Source organism: Prionailurus bengalensis, chromosome A2 (genome assembly GCF_016509475.1).
Source record: "Prionailurus bengalensis isolate Pbe53 chromosome A2, Fcat_Pben_1.1_paternal_pri, whole genome shotgun sequence".
Taxonomy (NCBI): domain Eukaryota; kingdom Metazoa; phylum Chordata; class Mammalia; order Carnivora; family Felidae; genus Prionailurus; species Prionailurus bengalensis.
The window spans coordinates 77509486-77534493 of record NC_057348.1 but is presented as its reverse complement, the minus strand read 5'-3'; the positions used below and the strand labels follow the sequence as shown (position 1 = coordinate 77534493).

Genomic DNA, 25008 nt, shown 5'->3' with positions numbered 1-25008 from the left:
GTTTCCACGTGCTCTTTAAGGAATGAAAATTGGATTGACACTTTTGAACTTTGCATTTTTAAGAAAACATTACCTCTTACTCATCATCAAAGGGGAATCCTTTTGGTTTCATTTATTTTTTTAAAAGTAAATTCTACACCTTACATGGGGCTCAAACTCAACCCCAAGATCAAGAGTCACTTGCTTTATGGACTGAGCCAGCTAGGCAGGCCTAAGGGGAATCCTTTTGAAATTCCAGTGGTAGGGATTAACAGGAGAACCATGAGGATACTTTCTCTTTTGTCTGTAATCAAAAGCATACTTGATCTGCATAGTTAGGTAGAGCTAAAGGTGTGGTATTGACTGAGAAAGCAGTTTGTCCTTGGATACTACTTCACACATGGAACCCAGAATTGATTACAGTCACTTTGTACCATTTTCTAAAGAGCTATCTGGCTTTGGAGGAGCTAATAATGCAAAGAAAGGGTTTTGTTGTTTTTATTGTAACTGCTTGTTTATTCAGTCACTATACATTATATTATTATGTAAGACCTTAAACTTTATTGGGAATCTATGGACAACGGAAAAGACACTGAACATGGAAAGCTGTAAAGACATGTTCCCTGTCCTTGAGAAACACAGCATTTATTTGGAGAAACTTCAGGTTGAAAGATTTAATTCTTTTTGGGGGGTGGAAGGGACTTTAGAGATCTCTTAGTTCAAGTCCCTCATTTCAGAAAAGGAGAATGCATCACTGAGAGCTGATGTGATTTGTGATTTATTTAGAATCACCTGGTCTGCAACAGTTCAATATTAATTTATGAATCAGTTCATCCTAAAATTTATCTTTTATTTTGTTAAGAAGAATATTTCAGACATATAAAAAAAATACCAAGAATAATACATTGAGGCTCCTGTACCCACTACCCAGCTTAAGAAATTAATTATTATATATTATAGTCACAATAGAATCTCTCTGTATTCCTCTTTAATCTCTTTCCTATAAATCCCTCCCATGAGCTAACCAGCATCCTGAATTTTCTATTTATCATTTCCATCCATATTTTAAACTTGACTATGTATGTATATATCCATAAATAATATATAGTATTATTTTCCATTTTTTAAATCTTTATAACTGGTGTCTTATTGTATATGTTATTCCTGCCTTTTTCACTAACATATATTTGAGATTCATGGCTATGAATAAATGTAATTCTCATTCAGTTTTGCTGCTATTTATTTTTCTTTTCCATAAATAAGTAGACAGGCTCCATTTTTTGGTCATTTCGTTAGCAACTGCATACTGTTACCTTGGGCACATTGAGGATATATACTAGGAGTCAAATTGCTAGGTCACATAGCATGCACATCTTTAAATTTGCTGGATTCTCGTTTCAGCTCTAGACTGCTCAACTTCACTGGGTTTGACTTTGTAAATCTACCTGCTTACTTCCATACTGCTGACTGCATACTCGCACTTTTAAAGTGAGTGCAAGTTTGAGAATTTAATGATGAAGGCGCTTAACAGAAATAGCTACCTGTTGAAAAATGAAGAGGCAGTATCGGTCTGAGTATGGGTAGCACTCTTGACAATGCAAATAGACTGAAGACATTGATTGAGCTGACTGATTTATTAGGGCTTATGGTGAGCTCCAAAGGGAGAATTAACATGTGTCTTCAAATGAAGAGATTGTTCCCTTGTGTCATCCTGGGAACATAGTAGAGAAGTATACCCTTACCTAGTATGAGTAGAGCCAGCCTTCCTGTAAGGGTAGTAAAGAGTGATTATGTGATACAAGTTGCTTGATTCTATTAAGTCTTCTCAAAGCACTTTCCTTGTGCTTGTTCCTAAAATTTAATGATTCATTTATCTAATATTGTTCTCCATTAACATGCAAAGAATGTTGGGCGCATGGGTGGCTCAGTCGGTTAAGCTTAAGCATTCGACTCTTGGTTTTGACTCAGGTCATGATCTCGCTGTTCACAAGTTTGAGCCTCACATTGGGCTCTGTGCTGACAGTGTGGATGGAGCCCGCTTGGGATTCTGTGTTTACCTTTCTCTCTCTGCCCCTCCCCAGCTCACACTCTCTGTCTCTATCTCAAAAATAAATAAACTTAAAAAATTAAATGCAAAGAATGGGACAAGAGGGTTCAAGTGAGTTACTATGATATAATATTTATTTACCTCTTAATTAGAAGGCCATTGGTAGGATCCTTGGAAGATGGCGGCATAGGACGACGCTGGGGTCACCGGGCGTCCTGTTGATCACTTAGATTCCACCTACACCTGCCTAAATAACCCAGAAAACAGCCAGAAGACTAGCAGAACGGAGTCTCCAGAGCCAAGCGCAGATGAGAGGCCCACGGAAGAGGGTAGGAAGGGCGGAGAGGCGGTGCCCGCTCCACGGACTGGCGGGAGGGAGCTGGGGCAGAGGGGCAGCCCACCGGCCAAGCAGAGTCCCTGAGTTTGGCTTGCAAAAGTGGAGGGGCCTGACGGAGTGTGTTCCGACAGCAAGTGGGACTTGACATCTAGAAGGTTATAAGCTAACAGCTCTGCTCAGAGAACGGGACGGCTTGAGGACAATGGGAGGGAGAGTTGTTCAGCCCTGGACGACAGAGCGCAGCTTGGCGTGGAACAAAGGTGCTTGCCAGCGCCATCTCCCTTGCCCATACCCCCGCCAAAATCCCAAAGGGAACCAGTTCCTGCCAGGGAACTTGCTTGCACCACGCAAACACCCAAAGCTGTGCTTCTGTGGACGCATCCCTCCAGCGGGTCTGACTCCCTCCTGGTGCCGCAGGGCCCCTCTCAAAGCAGAACTCTGAAGGAAACAGAGCTAAGCCTGCCCCTCCCGCCCCTGTGCACCTTGCAGATCCACCCCAGCTAATATGCCACATCCCCAGCACCACAAGCCTGGCAGTGTGCAAGTAGCCCAGACGGGCCACGCCACCACACAGTGAATCCCACCCCTAGGAAAGGGGAAGAGAAGGCACACACCAGTCTGACTGTGGCCCCAGTGGTGGGCTGGGGGCAGACATCAGGTCTGACTGCGGCCCGCCCACCAACGCAAGTTATTCAAGACAGCACAGGGGAAGTGCCCCGCAGTCCCGCACCACTCCAGGGACTATCCAAAATGACGAAACGGAAGAATTCCCCTCAGAAAAACGTCCAGGAAATAACAACAGCTAACGAACTGATCAAAAATGATTTAAACAATATAACAGAAAGTGAATTCAGAATAACAGTCATAAAATTAATTGCTGGGCTTGAAAACAGTATAAAGGACAGCAGAGAATCTCTTGCTACAGAGATCAAGGGACTAAGGAACAGCCAGGAGGAGCTAAAAATGCTATCAACGAGCTGCAAAATAAAATGGAGACAACTACGGCTCGGATTGAAGAGGCAGAGGAGAGAACAGGTGAACTAGAAGATAAAATTATGGAAAAAGAAGAAGCTGAGAAAAAGAGAGATAAAAAAATCCAGGAGTATGAGGGGAAAATTAGAGAGCTAAGTGATGCACTAAAGAGAAATAATATACGCATAATTGGTATTCCAGAGGAGGAAGAGAGAGGGAAAGGTGCTGAAGGTGTACTTGAAGAAATAATAGCTGAGAACTTCCCGGATCTGGGGAAGGAAAAAGGCATTGAAATCCAAGAGGCACAGAGAACTCCCATCAGATGTAACTTGAATTGATCTTCTGCACAACATATCATAGTGAAACTGGCAAAATACAAGCATAAAGAGAAAATTCTGAAAGCAGCTAGGGATAAACGTGCTCTAACATATAAAGGGAGACTGATAAGACTCGTGACCGATCTCTCTACTGAAACTTTGCAGGCCAGAAAGGAATGGCAGGAGATCTTCAATGTGTTGAACAGAAAAAATATGCAGCCGAGAATCCTTTATCCAGCAAGTCTGTCATTTAGAATAGGAGAGATAAACGTCTTCCCAAACAAACAAAAACTGAAGGAATTTGTCACCACTAAACCAGCCCTACAAGAGATCCTAAGGGGGATCCTGTGAGACAAAGTACCAGAGACATTGCTACAAGCATGAAACCTACAGACATCACAATGACTCTAAATCCATATCTTTCTATAATAACACTGAATGTAAATGGATTAAATGCACCAACCAAAAGACATAGGGTATCAGAATGGATAAAAAAACAAGACCCATCTATTTGCTGTCTACAAGAGACTCATTTTAGACCTGAGGACACCTTCAGATTGAGAGTGAGGGGATGGAGAACTATTTATCATGCCACTGGAAGTAAAAAGAAAGCTGGAGTAGCCATACTTATATCAGACAAACTAGACTTTAAATTAAAGGCTGTAACAAGAGATGAAGAAGGGCATTATATAATAATTACAGGGTCTATCCATCAGGAAGAGCTAACAATTATAAATGTCTCTGTGCCGAATACAGGAGCCCCCAAATATATAAAACAATTACTCACAAACATAAGCAACCTTATTGATAAGAATGTGGTAATTGCAGGGGACTTTAACACTCCACTTTACAGAAATGGATAGATCACCTAGACACACGGTCAATAAAGAAACAAGGGCCCTGAATGATACATTGGATCAGATGGACTTGACAGATATATTTAGAACTCTGCATCCCAAAGCAACAGAATATACTTTCTTCTCGAGTGCACACGGAACATTCTCCAAGATAGATCACATACTGGGTCACAAAACAGCCTTTCATAAGTATACAAGAATTGAAATCATACCATGCATATTTTCAGACCACAATGCTGTGAAGCTTGAAATCAACCACAGGAAAAAGTCTGGAAAACCTCCAAAAGCATGGAGGTTAAAGAACACCCTACTAACGAATGAGTGGGTCAACCAGGCAATTCGAGAAGAAATTAAAAAATATATGGAAACAAATGAAAATGAAAATACAACAATCCAAATGCTTTGGGATGCAGCAAAGGCAGTCCTGAGAGGAAAATACATTGCAATCCAGGCCTATCTCAAGAAACAAGAAAAATCCCAAATAGAAAATCTAACAGCACACCTAAAGGAAATAGAGCAGAACAGCAAAGACAACCTAAACCCAGCAGAAGAAGAGAAATAATAAAGATCAGAGTAGAAATAAACAATATAGAATCTAAAAAAACTATAGAGCAGATCAATGAAACCAAGAGTTGGTTTTTTGAAAAAATAAACAAAATTGACAAATCTCTAGCCAGGCTTCTCAAAGAGAAAAGGGAGATGACCCACATAGATAAAATCATGAATGAAAATGGAATTATTACAACCAATCCCTCAGAGATACAAGCTATTATCAGGGAATAGTATGAAAAATTATATGCCAAAAAACTGGACAACCTGGAAGAAATGGACACATTCCTAAATACCCACACTCTTCCAAAACTCAATCAGGAGGAAATAGAAAGCTTGAACATACCCATAACCAGTGAAGAAATTGAATCAGTCATCAAAAATCTCCAAACAAATAAGAGTCCAGGACCAGATGGCTTCCCAGGGGAGTTCTACCAGACGTTTAAAGCAGAGATAATACCTATCCTTCTCAAGCTATTCCAAAAAATAGAAAGGGAAGGAAACTTCCAGACTCATTCTATGAAGCCAGTATTACTTTGATTCCTAAAGCAGACAGAGACCCAGTAAAAAAGAGAACTGCAGGCCAATATCCCTGATGAATATGGATGCAAAAATTCTCAATAAGATACTAGCAAATCGAATTCAACAGCATATAAAAAGAATTATTCACCATGATCAAGTGGGATTCATTCCTGGGATGCAGGGCTGGTTCAACATTCGCAAATCAATCAATGTGATACATAACATTAATGAAAGAAAAGATAAGAACCATATGATCCTGTCAATCGATGCAGAAAAGGCCTTTGACAAAATTCAGCAACGTTTCTTAATAAAAACCCTTGAGAAAGTCGGGATAGAAGGAATATACTTAAACATCATAAAAGCCATTTATAAAAAGCCCAGAGCTAACATCATCCTCAATGGGGAAAAACTTAGAGCTTTTTCCCTGAGATCAGGAACATGTCAGGGATGTCCACTCTCACCGCTGTTGTTTAACATAGTGTTGGAAGTTCTAGCATCAGCAATCAGACAACAAAAGGAAATCAAAGGCATCTAAATTGGCAAAGATGAAGTTAAGCTTTCACTTTTTGCAGATGACATGATATTATACATGGAAAATCCGATAGACTCCACCAAAAGTCTGCTAGAACTGATACATGAATTTGGCAAAGTTGCATGATACAAAATCAATGTACAGAAATCAGTTGCATTCTTATACACTAATAATGAAACAACAGAAACACAAATAAAGAAATTGATCCCATTCACAATTGCACCAAGAAGCATAAAATACCTAGGAATCTAACCAAATCTAACCAAAGATGTAAAAGATCTGTATGCTGAAAACTATAGAAAGCTTATGAAGGAAATTGAAGAAGATATAAAGAAATGGAAAAACATTCCATGCTCATGGATTGGAAGAATAAATATTGTCAAAATGTCAATACTACCTAAAGCTATCTACACATTCAATGCAATCCCAATCAAAATTGCACCAGCATTCTTCTCGAAACTAGAACAAGCAATCCTAAAATTCATATGGAACCACAAAAGGCCCCGAATAGTCAAAGTAACTTTGAAGAAGACCAAAGCAGGTGGAATCACAATCCCAGACTTTAGCCTCTACTACAAAGCTGTAATCATCAAGACAGCATGGTGTTGGCACAAAAACAGACACGTAGGCTAATGGAATAGAATAGAAACCCCAGAACTAGACCCACAAACGTATGGCCAACTCATCTTTGACAAAGCAGGAAAGAACATCCAATGGAAAAAAGACAGTCTCTTTAACAAATGGTGCTGGGAGAACTGGACAGCAACATGCAGGAGATTGAAACTAGACCACTTTCTCACACTATTCACAAAAATAAACTCAAAATGGATAAAGGACCTGAATGTGAGGCAGGAAACCATCAAAACACTAGAGGAGAAAGCAGGAAAAGACCTCTCTGACCTCAGCCGTAGCAATTTCTTACTTGACACATCCCCAAAGGCAAGGGAATTAAAAGCAAAAATGAACTACTGGGACCTTATGAAGATAAAAAGCTTCTGCACAGCAAAGGAAACGACCAACAAAACTAAAAGGCAACCAACGGAATGGGAAAAGATATTTGCAAATGACATATCGGACAAAGGGCTAGTATCCAAAATCTATAAAGAGCTCACCCAACTCCACACCCGAAAAACAAATAACCCAGTGAAGAAATGGGCAGAAAACATGAATAGACACTTCTCTAAAGAAGACATCCGGATGGCCAACAGGCACATGAAAAGATGCTCAACGTCGCTCCTTATCAGGGAAATACAAATCAAAACCACACTCTGGTATCACCTCATGCCAGTCAGAGTGGCCAAAATGAACAAATCAGGAGACTATAGATGCTGGCGAGGATGTGGAGAAACGGGAACCCTCTTGCACTGTTGGTGGGAATGCAAACTGGTGCAGCCACTCTGGAAAGCAGTGTGGAGGTTCCTCAGAAAATTAAAAATAGACCTACCCTATGACCCAGCAATAGCACTGCTAGGAATTTACTCAAGGGATACAGGAGTGCTGATGCATAGGGGCACTTGTACCCCAATGTTTATAGCAGCACTCTCAACGATAGCCAAATTATGGGAAAAGCCTAAATGTCCATCAACTGATGAATGGATAAAGAAATTGTGGTTTATATACACAATGGAGTACTACATGGCAATGAGAAAGAATGAAATACGGCCCTTTGTAGCAACGTGGATGGAACTGGAGAGTGTGATGCTAAGTGAAATAAGCCATACAGAGAAAGACAGATACCATATGGTTTCACTCTTATGTGGATCCTGAGAAACTTACCAGGAACCCATGGGGGAGGGGAAGGAAAAAAAAAAAAAGAGGTTAGAATGGGAGAGAGCCAAAGCATAAGAGACTCTTAAAAACTGAGAACAAAGTGAGGTTTGATGGGGGGTGGGAAGGAGGGGAGGGTGGGTGATGGATATTGAGGAGGGCACCTTTTGGGATGAGCACTGGGTTTTATATGGAAACCAATTTGACAATAAACTTCATATATTGAAAAAAAAAGAAAAAAGAAAAAAAGAAGGACATTGGTAGAGGAGGAGGTGAGGTGAGGTATAAAATCTCAGAGAAATAGATGTCTGGAGATTAATAGTTGATGAAAACATAGCTGGGCTAAGTCTTTTTTTTTTAATATATCTATATATTTTAATTTTTGTCATTTATTCATTACTGAAAGATAGACAGAGATAGAGCATGAGCAGGGGAGGGGCAGAGAGAGACACACACAGAGAATCCAAAGCAGGCTCCAGGCTCTGAGCTGTCAGCACAGAGCCCGACGTGGGGTTTGAACTCACAAACCGTGAGATCATGACCCGAGCCGAAGTCGGTCGCCCAACCGACCAAGCCACTCAGGCACCCCAATATATATTTATTTTTGAGAGAGAGAGAACTTGTATGCACATAAGTGTGCAGGGGAGGGACAGAGAGAGAGAGGGAGAGAGAAAATCCCAAGCGGCAGTGCTAAAACTCAGGAACCAAACTTGGAAGATCATGACCTAAGCTGAAATCAAGAGTCCCATGCTTAACCTACTGAGCCACCCAGGCACCCCTGGGATGTCTTTAATACCTATTTTCTTTACATCTCCATGAAGCACTCCCTACTACCTCAGTCTCCAAGTAATCTCTCTGCTCTGATCTCCTACAGTACTTTCCACCTCTCTTATAACAATTATCACATGCTGAATTTTATTATAAATGTGTAAGATCAGGGGCCCATGTATAATGGCTCACTCATCTGTTGTTGCATAAGGAACCACTCCCAAACTAAGTGGCTTTAAGCAACTATTTATTTGCTCACACTTCTGTACTTTGGTCAGGATTCAACTAGGACAGTTCATCTTAGCTTCATGTGGTACCAGCCAGGGCCCCTTGTGTGGCTGTACTCAGCTAGGGTTGCAATGTCCAAGGTGTCCTGCCATTTTCCTGGATTTCTCTCCATGTTGTCTCTAAGTAGAATAGTAGAGACCTCTTTGCAGGGTGGCTGGCTTCCAAGACAGCACAAGTGAGGCTGCCAGGCCTGATAAGGATTAGGCCCAAACTGGCTCGGGGTCACTTCTGCCACACTGCACTGGTTGAAGTAAGCCACAGAGCTCACCCAGTTTTAATGAAGGAGAAATGTACTCCATGTCTTGGTGGGAAGAACTACATAAATATACAGAAATGGAAGGATTTGCTGGAGTACATCTTTCAAGACAATATAGCAGGCATAGTTTCTTAGATAACACATTTGATAAGTGAACAAAAAGTGCTGCTTCCAGGGCAATGGTCAAAGGTGCTGAAGACAGCCATGACTCTGAGGCCACCAGTGAATGAGAAAGTTAGTCTATACCATCTCTGGTAGCATGGGACCCAGAAAGGGAACCACCAATGGACTTGCCCTCAAAGCAATGTTCACCCAGTTGGCTTGGCTGTAACACAATGAGGTAGTAATGAACTGTTCACAAAAATTCTCATTCTCTTCCTTGCAAAAGTGCACTCCCTTACTCACTCTGAAATTAGATGTAGCATGTGATTTGCTGTAGCCAATAAAATGTGAGAAGACATCCAATCTGTCACATCTAGACAGAAACTTTACGCAACAGTGTGCAACTTACTCATTTGCTTTTTCCTGCCCTGGGGAGATGGAGCAACTCTCTATCTGGGTCCCTGAGTGAGTACAACGAGACTCCCACATTCTACATGTTAATACTATAGCCTTGGGCACCTGGGTGGCTCAGTCGGTTGGGTGTCTGACTTCAGCTCAGGTCATGATCTCACGGTTCCTGGGTTCGAGCCCTGTGTCGGGCTCTGTGCTAACAGCTCAGAGCCTGGAGCCTGTTTCAGATTCTGTGTCTCCCTCTCTCTGCCCCTCCCTGATTCACACTGTCTCTCAAAAATAAACATTAAAAATTTTTTTTTAAATACTATAGACTTTCTGAGAAACAATTTAAAAATCTGCATCAGTAAGCTCCAAACTGTTCATTACCCTAAATTTAGTAAACCCAATCCCTAATGTCATCAAAACAAATGCTCGTTTTTACGTGTAAGGGGAAGGATTGCAAGGTTACTTCTCAAATGAAAATATCACTGTATTGATGTGTCAAGTGAAAATACATCAATATTTAACCTTAGAGGACTAGGTAAATAAATTAAACCAGGTCTGTATTTATGGACTGTTATGTAGCCATTAAAACTTATATTTTTGAAATATATTTAAAGACATGATATTGTGATCATTATCTACATTAAGTTATTAAATAAGATATAAAGTACATATAAATAATCATTTCATTTAAAAATAAATGTATACATGGAATTATGTCAAGAAAATATGACAAGATATTTCAATTGTTTATATCAAAGTGAGGGAATTGTTATTTACTTCTTTCTGTTGTTTCTTATTTTCCAAATTTCAGCAATGAAAGTTCATTGTTTATATAACCAGAAAAAAACCAGTAAATGTTATTATTTTAGAGGTTACAATAAATTTCTTGTACTGCTAGCACTTTCAAGGCAGCCATTCATAGGTTATTAATAGTACACAATGAAAATGTCCTCATTTATTTGTGAAACAAGGCAATAATATGTTGGCATGTCTGCAAGTACCTGAAAGTTGCAAAATTTATAAATGATTTAATTATTCAGAACTTGGAGACAATTTAGATCAATTCCAAACTAGTCTGCATTTTCTGAATCATCGAAAGTATGTGTGGTTGGACAACCTAAAAGAAATGGATAAATTCCTAGACACATAAAACCTTCCACGACCAAATCATAAAGATACAGGAAATCTGATTAGACCAATTACTAGTGAGGAGGTTGAATCAGTAATCAAAACCTCCCAATAAACAAAAATCCAGGACCAGACATCTTTACTGGTGAATTCTACCAAACATTCAAAGAAGAATAACAATGCTTCACAACCCCTCCAAAAACAGAAGAGGAGGGAACACTTCCAAACTCATTTTACAAACCACTTAATCCTGCAACCCAAAACAGTCAAGAATCATAAGAAAAAAATTACAGGCCAATATCCTGATGGACATAGATGCAAAAATTCTCAACAAAATATCAGCAAACTCCATTCAACCATACATTAAAAGGCTCATATACCATGATCAAGTAGGATTTGTTTCAGAAAGGCAAGAATGCGTCAATATCTACAAATCAATCAATGTGATACACCACATTAACAAAATAAAGGATAAAAATTATATGATCCTTTCAATAGATACAAAACAGCATCCAAAAAACTTTAACATCCATTTATGTTAAAAATTTTCAACAAAGTTGGTATAAAGGGAACATACCTCAACATAATAAAGACCACAAATGACAAGTCCACAGCTAACATCCTAATCAATGGTAAAAAGCCCAAAACTTTTTAGGAATAGGACAAGGATGCCATTCTTACCTTTTTTTTTTTTTTCAATATAATATTGTAAGTCCTAGCCAGCAATTAGAAAAGAAATAAAGGGCATCCAAGTTGAAAAGGAATAAAATAAAACTAACACTATTTGCAAATGACATGACATTATGTAAGGGAAAACCCTAAGGACTCCCCCCAAAAACTGTTAGAACTAATAAATGAATTCAGTAAAGTTGCAGGATGCAAATTTAATATACAAAAGTCTGTTGTTTCTATATACTAGTGAATTTTCAGAAATAGAAATTAAGAAAACAATACCATTTATAATTACATTAAAAATAATAAAATACCTCAGAGTAAATTTATGCATGGCAAAGGAAATCATCAACAAAATAGAGCCAAGGAGGTGAAAGCTCTGTAGACTAAAAACTATAAGACATTGATTACAGAAACTGAAGAAGACATGAATAATTGGAAAGATATTCCAGGTTCAAAGATTTGAAGAATATTGTTAAAATAACCATACTATCCAAAGGCATATACAAATTCTGTGTAATCTCTACAAAATTTCTAATGACATTTTCACAGGGGTAGAACAAATAATTCTAAAATTTGTGTGGAAGAACAAAAGACCCCAAAGAGCCAAAGGAATCCTGAGAATGTAAAACAAAGCTGGAGACATCGCACTCCTGTGTTTCAAGCTATGTTACAAAGCATTAAAACTGTATGGTGCTGGCATAAAAATAGACACATAGATCAATGGAGCAGAATAGAGAGCCCAGAAATAAACCCACACACACCGGGGTCAATTAATTTATAATAGAGGAGCCAATCATATACATAGAGAAAGGCAAGTCTCCTCAGTAAATAATGTTGGGTTCAAGTGGACAATCACATGCAAAAGAATAAAACTATGATGTGTATCTTACATCATACACAAAAATTAACTCACAATGGATTAAGGAAGAACGTGAATGTAAGATCTTAGGACCATAAAACTCCTAGAAGAAAACACAGGCAACAAGCTCCTTGACATTAAGTGCTGTTGTTTTTTTTGTTTGTTTGTTTTGGATCTGACTCCAAAAGCAAAGGCAACAAAAGCAAAAATAAGCAAGTGGAACTATATCAAATATAAGCTTATGCATGGCAAAGGAAATCATCAACAAAACAGAAAGGCAATCTACTGAATGAGAGAAAATATTTGTAAATGATATATCTGAAAATGGGTTAATATCCAATATATATATAAAAAACTCATATAACTCAATAGCAATAAAATAATCTGATTTAAAAATGAGCAGAGTATATGTAAATGTCTGACTTTGGCTCAGGCCATGATTTCACAGTTCGTGAGTTCGAGCCCCACATCAGGCTCTGTGTCTCCCTCTCTCTCTCTGCCACTCCCCTGCTCACACTCTGTCTCCCTCTCTCTCTCAAACGTAAACAAACATTAAAAAAAATTTTAAACTAAAAATAGAACTACGTATGTCTCATGAATTCACTTCTGCATTATTTATCTGAAGAAAACAAAAACACTAATTTGTGAACATACATGCATCTCTATATTCAGTGCAGCATTATTTTCAACAGCCAAGATCTGGAAACAACCTGTGTCCACTGATAGATGAATGGGTAAAGAAGATGTGGTGTACACACACACACACACACACACACACACACACACACCCCACATATACATACAACACACACACACACACACAGGAATAGTACTTAGCCATAAAAAAGGATATCTTGGCCACTAGTCATGACAAATGATCTTGAGGGCATTATGCTAAGAGAAATAAGTCTGACAAAGACAACTACTGTATGATCTCACTTACACATGCAATTTATACAACAATCATCTCCATGCTCATAGATATGGAGAACAGACTGGTGATCGCCAGAGGTGAGGGGTGAAGGGAGTCAAAAGTTACAAATTTCCAGTTGTAAAATAATTCAGTCATGGGGTGTAATGTATAGCAGAGTAACTATAGTTGATAATTTTGTATTGCATATTTCAAAGTTGCTAAAAGAGTAGATCTAAAATCTTTCATTACAAGAAAAAAATTTTTTGTAACTATGTATGGTGATAGATGTTAACTAGACTTATTGTGGTAATAATTTCACAATACATATAAATATTGAATCATTATGCTGTACACTTTAAAACTCATATAATGTTATATGTCACCTATATCTCAATTTAAAAACAGAAAAATTTAAAAATTTGCATAGACTTTGTTTGGATCCTGATTCAATTAAAATAGCTGGGAAATTTTGAGACAATGATGAAATATGGCCTTGTACTGGGTAATATGTTAAGGAATTATTTTGTTAAATGCAAATGGCATTTTGATTGTTTGTCTTAAGGACTGACTTACGAAGAATTTATAGATGATATGATGTGATGTAAAGTGGGAGATGAAACATGATTGACAGAATGTTGATGTTTGTTATGTCAGTATGTGGAATTTATTCTATACTTGCTGGATTTCTGTGTGTGATTCAAATTTTCCCTAATAAAACTTTTAAAAGAAAAGCTTACTAATCTTTACCAGCAAGAAATCTAAAAACAGAGCTCCAGTGGGTTTGGATTTCAAACAATTAGGTACACTGAAGGTGGACAAAAGGAGGAGGGGCCTGCATAGAGAGGAAGTGGAGTAAGAGGCAGGGAAACCAGTGGGGGCACACTGTCCATTTACCCAAGATACAGCCTCTCAGCCCCTGGTCCGTTTCTTCTATAGCCCATAAGAAGATAACTGTTAGGAATCCCCAGTGAGCTGCCTCAAATTTGGGATTAGAAAGGACAATGTTCCCCAAGTGTAGAAAGCAATTTCTATTTTTGGTGTATGGCTTTTTCCCCATCATCAAAGATACCACTGCCTAAGCCCATGGTCCCTGGAGTTGGTGCCTTATTTGCTTGTGAAGCAAGCAGATGAACACATAGAGAATAATTAAACCTATCATCACTGAGAAGTCAGCAAAATCTGGAGGAGGCTTGAAAAATTGGACTGCCTATGGTTTGGTTACATGGACCAGCAGACTTTTCAAGTTCAACTTATAGATAGAGAAAATAACAAAGGCTGAATTTAGGGAAAAAGCAAGGGATCTCTCTCATGGATATAGTCTGCTTTCCTGTTACAATAAGTGTAGTCTCTCTACAATTGCTTATTGGCAGGTTTGTGTATTTGTTTGTTTTTAAACAGACTGGCAAAATCAAGTTTAAATACAGAAAGTGGTAGAATTTACTTTTCTAAAGCCCTGTTCTTTGCAAAAATTGACCACATAGCCAAACGATTACTCAAAAGAAATAAAAGGAAAAAGCACAATTATACAAAATAAGGAATGATAAAAGGGAAGTTATTATTGGGAAAAAGGAAACCTTAAAAGCCATAGGAGATTATTTTGAACAATTGGAAGGAAATAAATTGGAAAACCTAGATGAAATGGGTAATTTTCTAAGACAACAGGGTTTGTCAAATCTGAATGCAGTAAAGATCAAAGATGAAAAAATTCTAAAGGAGAAATAGAAAAAGTTATCAAGGAGCTACAACCCTCTGAGAGTACCTACCAAACCTCTGTAGACCAGATATCCTCAATGTTATGTGACTCTTCCTGAGCAGTTAAAAAAGAAAAAAATTTCAACACTTTTTATTAGATGAGTATAACATTAATAAACTTGATAACTATTGCATTAAAAAGTACATGTAGAAATTCAGTATTTGGTCATGTGATACATCAAATCATTTTAGAAGTTAGATATTTTCATAACAAGTATTGGGGAAATTAACCATTCAGAAAGAGTTAAGATTGAATCCATATTTCACACTATGTCAGGATAGGCTCCAGGTGGATCAGAGATCTAACTGCAAAAAATTAAACTGTACAAGTACTTGGAGAAAACACAGGTGAATTAACCTATTACTTAGGAGTGGGGTACAATCTAGAAACAATAAAGGAAAATAGTTTTAAACTCAAATATATTAAAACCTAAAACATTTTGCATAGCAAAGAACATCAGAATCAAATGAAGAAGAAAAATGCCCACTGGGAGTTAAATATTTCTATTAATGTTACAAAGAGGCATTTATCTTCCTAACATGTAAAGGGCTCTTAAAAATCTAGAAGACCAGAAATCTATAAAAACATTAGGCAAAATACCAGAACAAGCACATCAGAGAAAGAAATGTAAAGAGCAATTAAGTGCACAAAAAAGACCCACAAATTTCATTCACATGAGAAATATACATACAATTTCACTGATACAGCATTTCTCATATTGACAAAAAATCCACTAGTTTGAAAATATATACTGTTGGTGAGGGAACAAAGAGGTATACACTGCTGTTGGGAAATGGAAAATAGTACAACTCCGCATGATCAAGGATTTGGCAATACCTAACAACATTTTACATGAGTTTACACCCAGAGTAATTCCTCTTTTAGACTGTATTAGGAAGATATACCATCAAAAAGAAAATAACATATGTACAATGTTATTCATTACAGCACTATTTGTACTATCAAAAGATTATAAACTCAAATGTCTACTAAAAAAAGGACTGGTTGAGTAAACTATGGTTACTCCCACACAATGATGTACAAGGAAGTGGTAAAAAAAACCAACAATGAACAAGATCTCTATATGCTAATATAAAGTGCTCCTGCTGAAAAGAGCAAGATACAGAACAATGTAGATAATTGTGCTTCTTTTATACCAGAAAGGAAGGGAATAAATAGGCCAATAGAGAGTAGAAAGTAGTAAGAAAGAGAGTAGTAGTAGAGAGTAGTAGTAATAGTAGAAAGAGAGTAAGTAGGTAGGAGAAAGTAGTAGAGAGTGATAAGTAGTAGAAAGAGAGTGATCTACTTATTTGCTTATTATTTTCAAAATGAGACCCAAGAAAAATAAGTCAGAAACTAAGAAAATAGGCTATCCATGTGGGAGACAGAGTAGAAGGGACAGGAATGGAAACAATACTCTGAGGATTCCGTTTTATATAGTTTAAACTTTGAGTCACATAAATGTTTTACTGTGCTGTAAGACCAAAATTAAGCCTTGACATGATGTGCTGCCTTGACATCTGGTAAAATCAGGAGGGTCTTGGACTGAAATTCCCCTCTGAGCTCTGCTCCTGCGGATAGAAATCCTTAAGCCACACAACCCTCCTTTTCAAATGGACCAGACACAGTTCTTATTTATCCCTGAGTTCAGGGTTTCAGTTTTCTGACAGCCCACAGAATTATTCTAATGAGCCAATCACAGCCTCCTGCAGGAACCAGGGGCACCCAACCCACCTGATACTACAAAAGCCGGCCTTGCACAGCTCCATGCCTTTCTCTCTGTTCTTGAATCCAACCCGTGTGCCTTGCATGAAGTCCAGTGTCCTTCTCCCCCAGGCTGTGAGCATAAGTGACTAAAAAAATGCTTCTTATTCCCCTAATCTTAGGGCGAGAATCTCTACCTCATCAATGGGGTGAATGAGAGGCAATTAAAACATTTACATAATCAGAAGCAAAATACAACTTAAAAAAATTCATACCAAAAAATTGAAAACAAGCTGAAACCAAATAGAACATAGAAGATATATGACGTAAGAGTATATTGAATTGGTAACATAATTACCCAGAGAAAAGGAATTCTTTCGAAGGACTTCTGACTGTTTATTTTTAGTGGAATGTATACGAAGATGTAATGGTAATGGTACTATAGTTTTGAAATTATTTTATGTATTTCTAGGACAGAGAAAATTAGGAAATATATTACTAGGGACCAAGATTTTCAGTGGAAACAAAAAAAGATACAAATAGAACATCAAAAAAGAAAAATTATGTTAAATGTTAATTTGAAATATCAGTGAAAATTCATGATTTTTAAAGGTGTGTGTGTGGATAGATAGATAGATCGTTCGATCTGTCCATTGTCCTCCATGCAGTAACATACTTAGAGTAATGAGCATCACTAGTCTGATTATCTTGATTTCCATATACTATTCCCCATACACATCTTGGAGAAATGGCTTAAGTCCATGGTGAGAGTAGAACGTCTTCTTGTGCCAGAAAGCACAAAAATGCTCAAATATGACATACAAGCCAAATGAGAGGAGGTACCACTGGTAATAGTTGGTCTATTTGAAACATTAAGAAGAATATGGGCCATAATTTACCAAACACGTTGAAAAAAAATGAAAATCCACAAGTCCAGGCTTTTTGAAGAAAAAAAAAAGGCCCCAGAGTCCCAGCCAGTTCCTACCACAGTCCTGCAGTTACCCATCTTCTCTTTCCTTTCAACATGACAGATGCTGCTGTGTCCAAGGACTTCCTGGCAGGTGGAGTGACTCTTGCCATCTCCAAGACTGCGGTAGCACCCACCCCGCAGGTGCAGCAAGCTGGCAAACAAATCACCACAGGTAAGTGATGAAAGGGCATTACAGACTGCGTGGTTCGTATCCCTAAGGATCAGGGATGGTAACCTGGCCAATGTCAGCAGATACTTCCTCATGCAGGCTCTCAACTTTGCCTTCAAAGATAAATACAAGTAGATCTTCCTGGGTGGTGTGGGCAAGAGAATCCAGTTTTGTCCTACTTTGCAGGGAATTTGCCATCAGGTGGTGGTGCTGGAGCCACATCCTTGTGTTTTGTGTATCCTCTTGATTTTTTCCCTTATATGTCTAGCAACAGATGTGGGCACAGCTGGAACTGAAAGGGAGTTCAGAGGCCTCTGTGACTGCCTGGTTAAGAGCTGCAAATCTATGGGGCACCTGGGTGGCCCAGTCTGTTAAGCACCAACTTCCGCTCAGGTCATGATCTCATGGTTCATGAGTTTGAGCCCCACATCAGGCTCTGTGCTGACAGCTCAGACCCTGGAGCCTGCTTCAGATTCTGTCTCCTTCTCTGCCTGCCCCTCCCCAGCTCGCTCGCTCGCTCGCTCTCTCTCTCTCTCTCTCAAAAATAAATAAACATTAAAAAAATTTTAAAAAATCTACAAATCTAGGGGTGCCTTGGTGACTCAGTTGAGCATCTGACTCTTGATTTCAGCTCAGGTCATGATCTCACGGTTGGTGAGACTGAGCTTCACATAGCACTGTGTGCTGACAGCGTGGAACCTGCTTGGGATTCTCACTCTGCCTCTCTCTCTCTCTCTCTCTCTCTCTCTCTCTCTCTTAAAATAAGTAAATAAACTTAAAAGAAATCTACAAATCTAGTGGGATTAAGGGCCGGTACAAATTTAATGTGCCTATGTACAAATTTAATGTGTCTCATCTACTGAGCTGCCTACTTCAGTATCTATGACAATGCAAAGGGAATGCTTCCAGATCCCCAGAATATTCATCTCTTAATCAGCTGGATGATTGCACAATCTGTCACAGAGCTTGCTGGGTTGACTTCCTGTCCATTTGACTATTCATGGCCATATGATGATGCATCCAGGGTGCAAAGAAACTGACATCATGTACACAGGCATGCCCAACTGCTGAAGGAAGATTGCCCTGATGAAGTAGCCAAAGCTCTTCCAAAGGTGCATGGTCCAGTATTTTCAGAGGCATGGGTGGTGCTCTTGTGCTCTTGTATAATGAAATCAAGAAGTTCACATAAATTATTTCCTAGTGCATCCCCTTGTGAACAGGCATATTACATTATTCTTGACACACTGTTGGCTGTCTATTTATCAATGGCAACCATCATCTGACCAGTTTTCTCTTAAAACCACTTCCCCAATGATGAGACTCAATTATATATTTTTATTTCAGTCACCCCTGATAAATAAACTTGAAGAAATAAGAAATCTGAAATTTAAAAATAAATAAAGAAAAATTAAAAAAATAAATTAACCTATTTGCCAGCATTAAAGGTGGCATATCATCTCCTTATTCAGAAAATTAAAAAAAATTAATCTCCATAATTGGAAGCAAATATAGCTCATCCTCAATTGGTGAAGGGAAGTTTTTGAAACAGAAAAGCATGCCAGATAATGAATGGAGGAGGAATGACAGAATTAGAAAAACTTCAGTGAAATATCTATTTGGGCAAGAATCATCAATAAATACTAAATACAGTAAGTAAAATTTTGGTTGGGTGGGGAGTGGGGAAGCAGGACATCTGCACAGTGCCAGATGACAAAGGGAAAACATATTTTTACAATGGAAAAATCTGACTGTCACCACCTTAATCTAGTGATCAAATTAGCATCAGGAATAGCGAAGCTTTGTGAGAGCATGTGCCTGTTGAAATGATACAATATAAACTGTGCATATCATCTATGTCATGTCTTTACCAAAAATATTCACTCTGACTCTACTGGTATAGCATCTTCACATTGTCAATGTCATGAATAAAGAGTATAGATTTTTTTAAAAAACTATAAAAACCAATGCCAGATTCTTTCACAGTTGGATGAAATTGCTCTAGGTGAGACAATGGAAACTGTATTATGGACTAGTTAGCAAAACATATAAGAAACCTTAATCTTTGGGGGTATAATATGGTATCATAATATAAGGAAATATTCTCATTTTTAGAAGATATTTGCTGAATTATTTGTAATGGAACTGTTAGAAGGTTGCAAATTCCTTTAAAATGGTTCAGCACAAGTTTAAAAGATGATAAAGCAGGTATAGCAAAATGCGCAACTGAAAACATTTATACTAAAAACTTACAAGAAAAGATTGTTATTTATATCATCTGCTTTTTAAAAACACACTTCTTTGTAAGGCATGGCCAAGCTTGCAGCTGGCCAATACTCGCACTGAGAAAAACCAAACAAATGGGGTAAACTTCAAAAATTCTCTAACGAGTCAAGGCATCAAAAAATTGCTGATACAACAGGAACTAGAGGGCACAGGATTCTAGAACAAGGAGAACCATGGAGAGACATGCTGACTTCTGCAGCTTCTTTCGTTCTGGGGGATATTTGCCAAATCTGGGCTCAGGGCAAGAGGCTGTGCACCTGGACTTTGCCTAAGCACAGGGTTACTGCTGGGAGACAGACAAACCAGAGACCTCCAGTGGTCTCAGGGAGAGACAAAAACCAAAGACTTCAAGGGCTGATGGCCAGGTAGTAACAGAAGGGCAGAGGACTGAGCCTAAAGCTTATAGGCTATTTTCTACCCAAGACATTTGTCAAATTCTGGAGCTGTAGAGGGCATGAGGCTAAACAGCCAAGAAGAAAACCACTGAAAAGCTGAGTGGGGTTTTCTGCAGTCTCCCTGTGATATGCGTGAAGATTCAGTTCAAGACCACCAGGGGAAGGTACCCCAGTGATCATACTAGGCTTTCAGTTAAAAGACCCTAAAAACAACCTTTTAGATACAGAAGAAAATCAGAGGTGGACAGAATCTTTTATTATTTTTTTTAATCTTTTTTTTTTTAATTTTTTTTCAACGTTTATTTATTTTTGGGACAGAGAGAGACAGAGCATGAACGGGGGAGGGGCAGAGAGAGAGGGACACACAGAATCGGAAACAGGCTCCAGGCTCTGAGCCATCAGCCCAGAGCCTAACGCGGGGCTCGAACTCCTGGACGGCGAGATCCTGACCTGGCTGAAGTCGGACACTTAACCGACTGCGCCACCCAGGCGCCCCAACAGAATCTTTTAAAAACTGCAACCAGCTTCAACTCTGCCTAAAGGTAGAGAGGTAAACTATCACTCTATCTGCTGATCACAGAAAATGATAAAGCCTCTGAGGGTAGTTAATGTCATCTGGATCCTTTACAATGATTACCACAGGTCTACATGCCACATAAAGATGACATTGTCCAGGGGTGCCTGGGTGGCTCAGTCAGTTGAGCGTCTGACTTCAGCTCAGGTCATGATCTCACAGTCTGTGAGTTCAAGCCCCACGTCGGGCTCTGTGCTGACAGCTCAGGGCATGGAGTCTGCTTTGGATTCTGTGTCTGCCTCTCTCTCTGCCCCTCCCCTGCTCATGCTCTGTCTCTCTTTGTCTCAAAAATAAATTTAAAAAAAAGATGAGTGTCCAGAAGCATAAAAAGAAACATTCCTTTTTTTGTGTGGGTTTTTAAGAGCAAGGAGAAACTTCCCCATGTCTAATCCTCTGAGCTGACTTTTCCTCACATTAACTCATCCATGCCTAAACAAATTATCTGACAATGATGATGAGATGCTCATGATTGGCTTAAACTGATTAAGGTTCATCATCCCCCTTACTCCCAATGGACCTGGAGAGGACCCAGTCTCTTTAGAAAGACATGATCTCTCAGAAGAGGTGAAGCCAATCAGGCTCTGCTAGCAAGGAAAGAAGGAATGGGATCGAGTAGGCAATCAACAATGTTGCCACATCATCTACCAGCCATTACTATGGAGACCTGAGCAAGCATTTCAATATCTTTGAGTCACAGTTTGTTTATCTTTAAAATGTAGATAATACCTCAAAAGGCTGCTGGATCTATTCAATGAAATTGTATATAAACATATTATATGTGTATATATATAATATATATCCTTTTAAATGATCAAATGTCTAACATATTTAGTGCATCAATAGTGTTGGTTAATATTGTTTGCCATGGTTTTGAGTCCTTTTTTTAGACATGTTTTAGCTGTCAGTGGTCATTTAAAGCATAACAACTCAACCCTAACCCACACGTCAGGTGTGTGTGAATAGCGTAAACAGTAAGACTAGTATCCACCTTGCTTTTGCTTCTCAACATGCTATGCTGACACCTGGAGAGGCATCTCTAAGAAAATGGCCCATCAGAGTATGAATTGAGGGCCACATCTTTCTCCCCATCATTCACTCCCTCCTTGGTACCCAAATTCTGCCTTTAACAATGTACTAATTTATTACTTTTCAATTAATAATAGTACAGGTTCAGAGGTGAACCAGTGGATAGAAGAACAAGACAGATATGGCATGTGTCCCAAGAGTTCTATTTTTACTGAAAGATTTGGGATGGGTGGGAAGGTAGAGTTAAATAACTTAATAAGATTTCTCTTCTAACCAAATTTAATGAAAGTAATTCTTACTTTAATACTAAAGTAAACAGACATGGAGAACACAAAATTTTAATGGAGTTTACAAATAATACGCAAGATTTCTGTTTGAAGTGACTAACCATCTTCTGCCTTTAGGGTCACTGCTGTAGGAAAGGTTTAGGAGCACTGTGCTTCTGATTAAATAAATATTCTGGATTTTTTCTTTTTAAGGAAAATACTAGGAATCCCTATTGAGTTTATCACAGAATTTTTTTTTCTTTGAATAACAGGAGTGATGGGAAGTCATGCTGGCAATGGGTACCTGTGGGTGAGGTGTCAATCCCTGAAGAGCTAGGACAAATGTCTCAAAAGAGGGACAGAGAGAAGTAGACACTGTTCCATCTAGGGTCACTGTCCATGAAGCAATGGAGAGTAGAGGCTAAGTGCATGGACCAATGATCATAGCTGTGCCATCTGCTGTCTATCACTCTGGCCAATGTGCTCTAAGCCTTGGTTCTTTCTATTGACCAATGGATACAATGGTGCCTCCTTTACTGTGTTCATAGTGAGAATCAAGTTAAGGAAGCTGATATAAGCTATGTATTGAGTACAGTTCCTGGCACAAAGTGAAGTGTTTAATAAATGTGATATAACCTATAAACCTACTTTACCAACTCAAGGGTCCAAAAAACTTATTTTTGTAATTACTGAATATGTATCTATGAATGAGGATTCTGTGATCACAAGGAATGTTATTTCTCCCTTATTAGGGGGACATACCTGGCTGTAATAATTATAATACCAGGGCATATTTTGTGCAAGGAATTATCCCAAATTAATTCAGCCTTATCCTTTATCTTGGCATATGTCCCAAGAGTTCTATATTTACTAAAAGATTTGGGATGGGTGGGGATGTAGAGTTAAATAACTTAATAAGATTTCTCTTCTAACCAAGTTTAATGAAAGTAATTCTTACTTTATTTTATTTTTTTTTAAATTTTTTTTTCAACGTTTTTTATTTTATTTTTGGGACAGAGAGAGACAGAGCATGAACGGGGGAGGGGCAGAGAGAGAGGGAGACACAGAATCAGAAACAGGCTCCAGGCTCTGAGCCATCAGCCCAGAGCCCGACGCGGGGCTCGAACTCACGGACCGCGAGATCGTGACCTGGCTGAAGTCGGACGCTTAACCGACTGCGCCACCCAGGCGCCCCAGTAATTCTTACTTTAATACTAAAGTAACCTGCTTCAAAACAGGAGAAAAGATGATCCCTTTGCTAGTTAGTTATTATAACCAAGTAAGCTGGATATAGGCAGGCTTGAGGCAACAAAGATAAATCAGACATAGACCTGCTTTTAAAACCACTCTCCAGAAGGGGAGATAAGACACATATCACAGATAAGACATTCATCATAGCAGGATAGAAATTGCTGGGTGCCTCAAGGTTACAAATAAAATACCATGAGAGTTACAAAGAAATTGCATGTTGTCCTTACTTCAAAGCCAAATTAAAGATTAAGGGGAACAAGATTTAAAGGAGGAATATTTTCATCAAACTATTATATTTGCAAGAAATAGACACTCCCTTGGTTAAACACAGTAAGGCTGCTGTCTTGAAATTCATAGTAATTTTTGAACAAGGAATCTCACCTTTTTACTTTTTACTGGGCTCTGCAAATTATGTAGCTGGTTCAGAAGAGAACGATGGGGTCAGGAAAGTAGGCTGGGAACAGGATAGTGTTCAGGATCTACCAGAGCACAGGTGACAAGGTAGTTCTTATGGTCCTGGGTTCCTCCATGTCTGCCTACTTTTCATGTTACTATCAATGAAGTACCTCACATTTTACTACATTTATCTTTTGGATTTTGCTTAATTATGGCTTTTGTTTACTGGTAACTTCTCAAGGACCTATTGCCTCATGGCCTCTCTGCCTGCCTTCTACTAAGAGTGCAGATATTTCTGTAGCATACATGAAACTGCCTAACAGAGAATGAGATATATATATTCACTCACTTAGTATTTCCAACAGTCCTCTGAAGCAAATTACCTCCATTTTACACATGAGGACCACTGGATTATTATCCAATAATGATAAAAGCTACACCATACATAGGAACAAAGTGCTCTCAGAGAAAATACAAATACTTGAATAACTATAAATTTGGTGACTATATTTATGATTTCCAGGGGGAAGTAACAACTGAGCTGAGGCTTAAAGATCAAAAGCATTTTTTTAGTCTAAGAAAGACAAGGGGTTATTCCAGGCAAAGGGAACAGCATAAGCAAAAGCTTAGAGAAAGAGAGCATGTTCCTTTAGGACCAGACAAACCTATTTGGGCTGAACCTGGAATTCACAGGGATTAGCCTCTGAGGAAGGAGTAGTGTGGATAAAGAGATGGGGAATACAACGTGAGGTCATACATAGGAATTTGGATTATCCCATAGAGAACCATAAGGTATTAGATATTGGTGGTGGTGGGGGGGGCGCTGAGTGGCATGAGCATTTGTTTTTAAAACAAAACTTTAGCATAAGAATGGAGAATGGGGTAAGTGGGAATGAGGCAAGAAAGCAAAGGATAAAGGGAGAGGCAGTAATGGTTTCAATGGTCTGAACTGGT

The 25008-nt window shown here is 38.7% G+C and overlaps 1 long non-coding RNA gene and 1 pseudogene across 1 annotated transcript in view; one reads left to right on the top strand and one right to left on the bottom strand.

Annotated features, from left to right (window-relative positions):
- Nucleotides 1-25008, bottom strand: part of LOC122487760 — a 248354-nt gene that overhangs the window by 201179 nt on the left and 22167 nt on the right. The window lies entirely within an intron of this gene.
- LOC122487758 lies at nt 17749-19127 on the top strand (annotated as a pseudogene).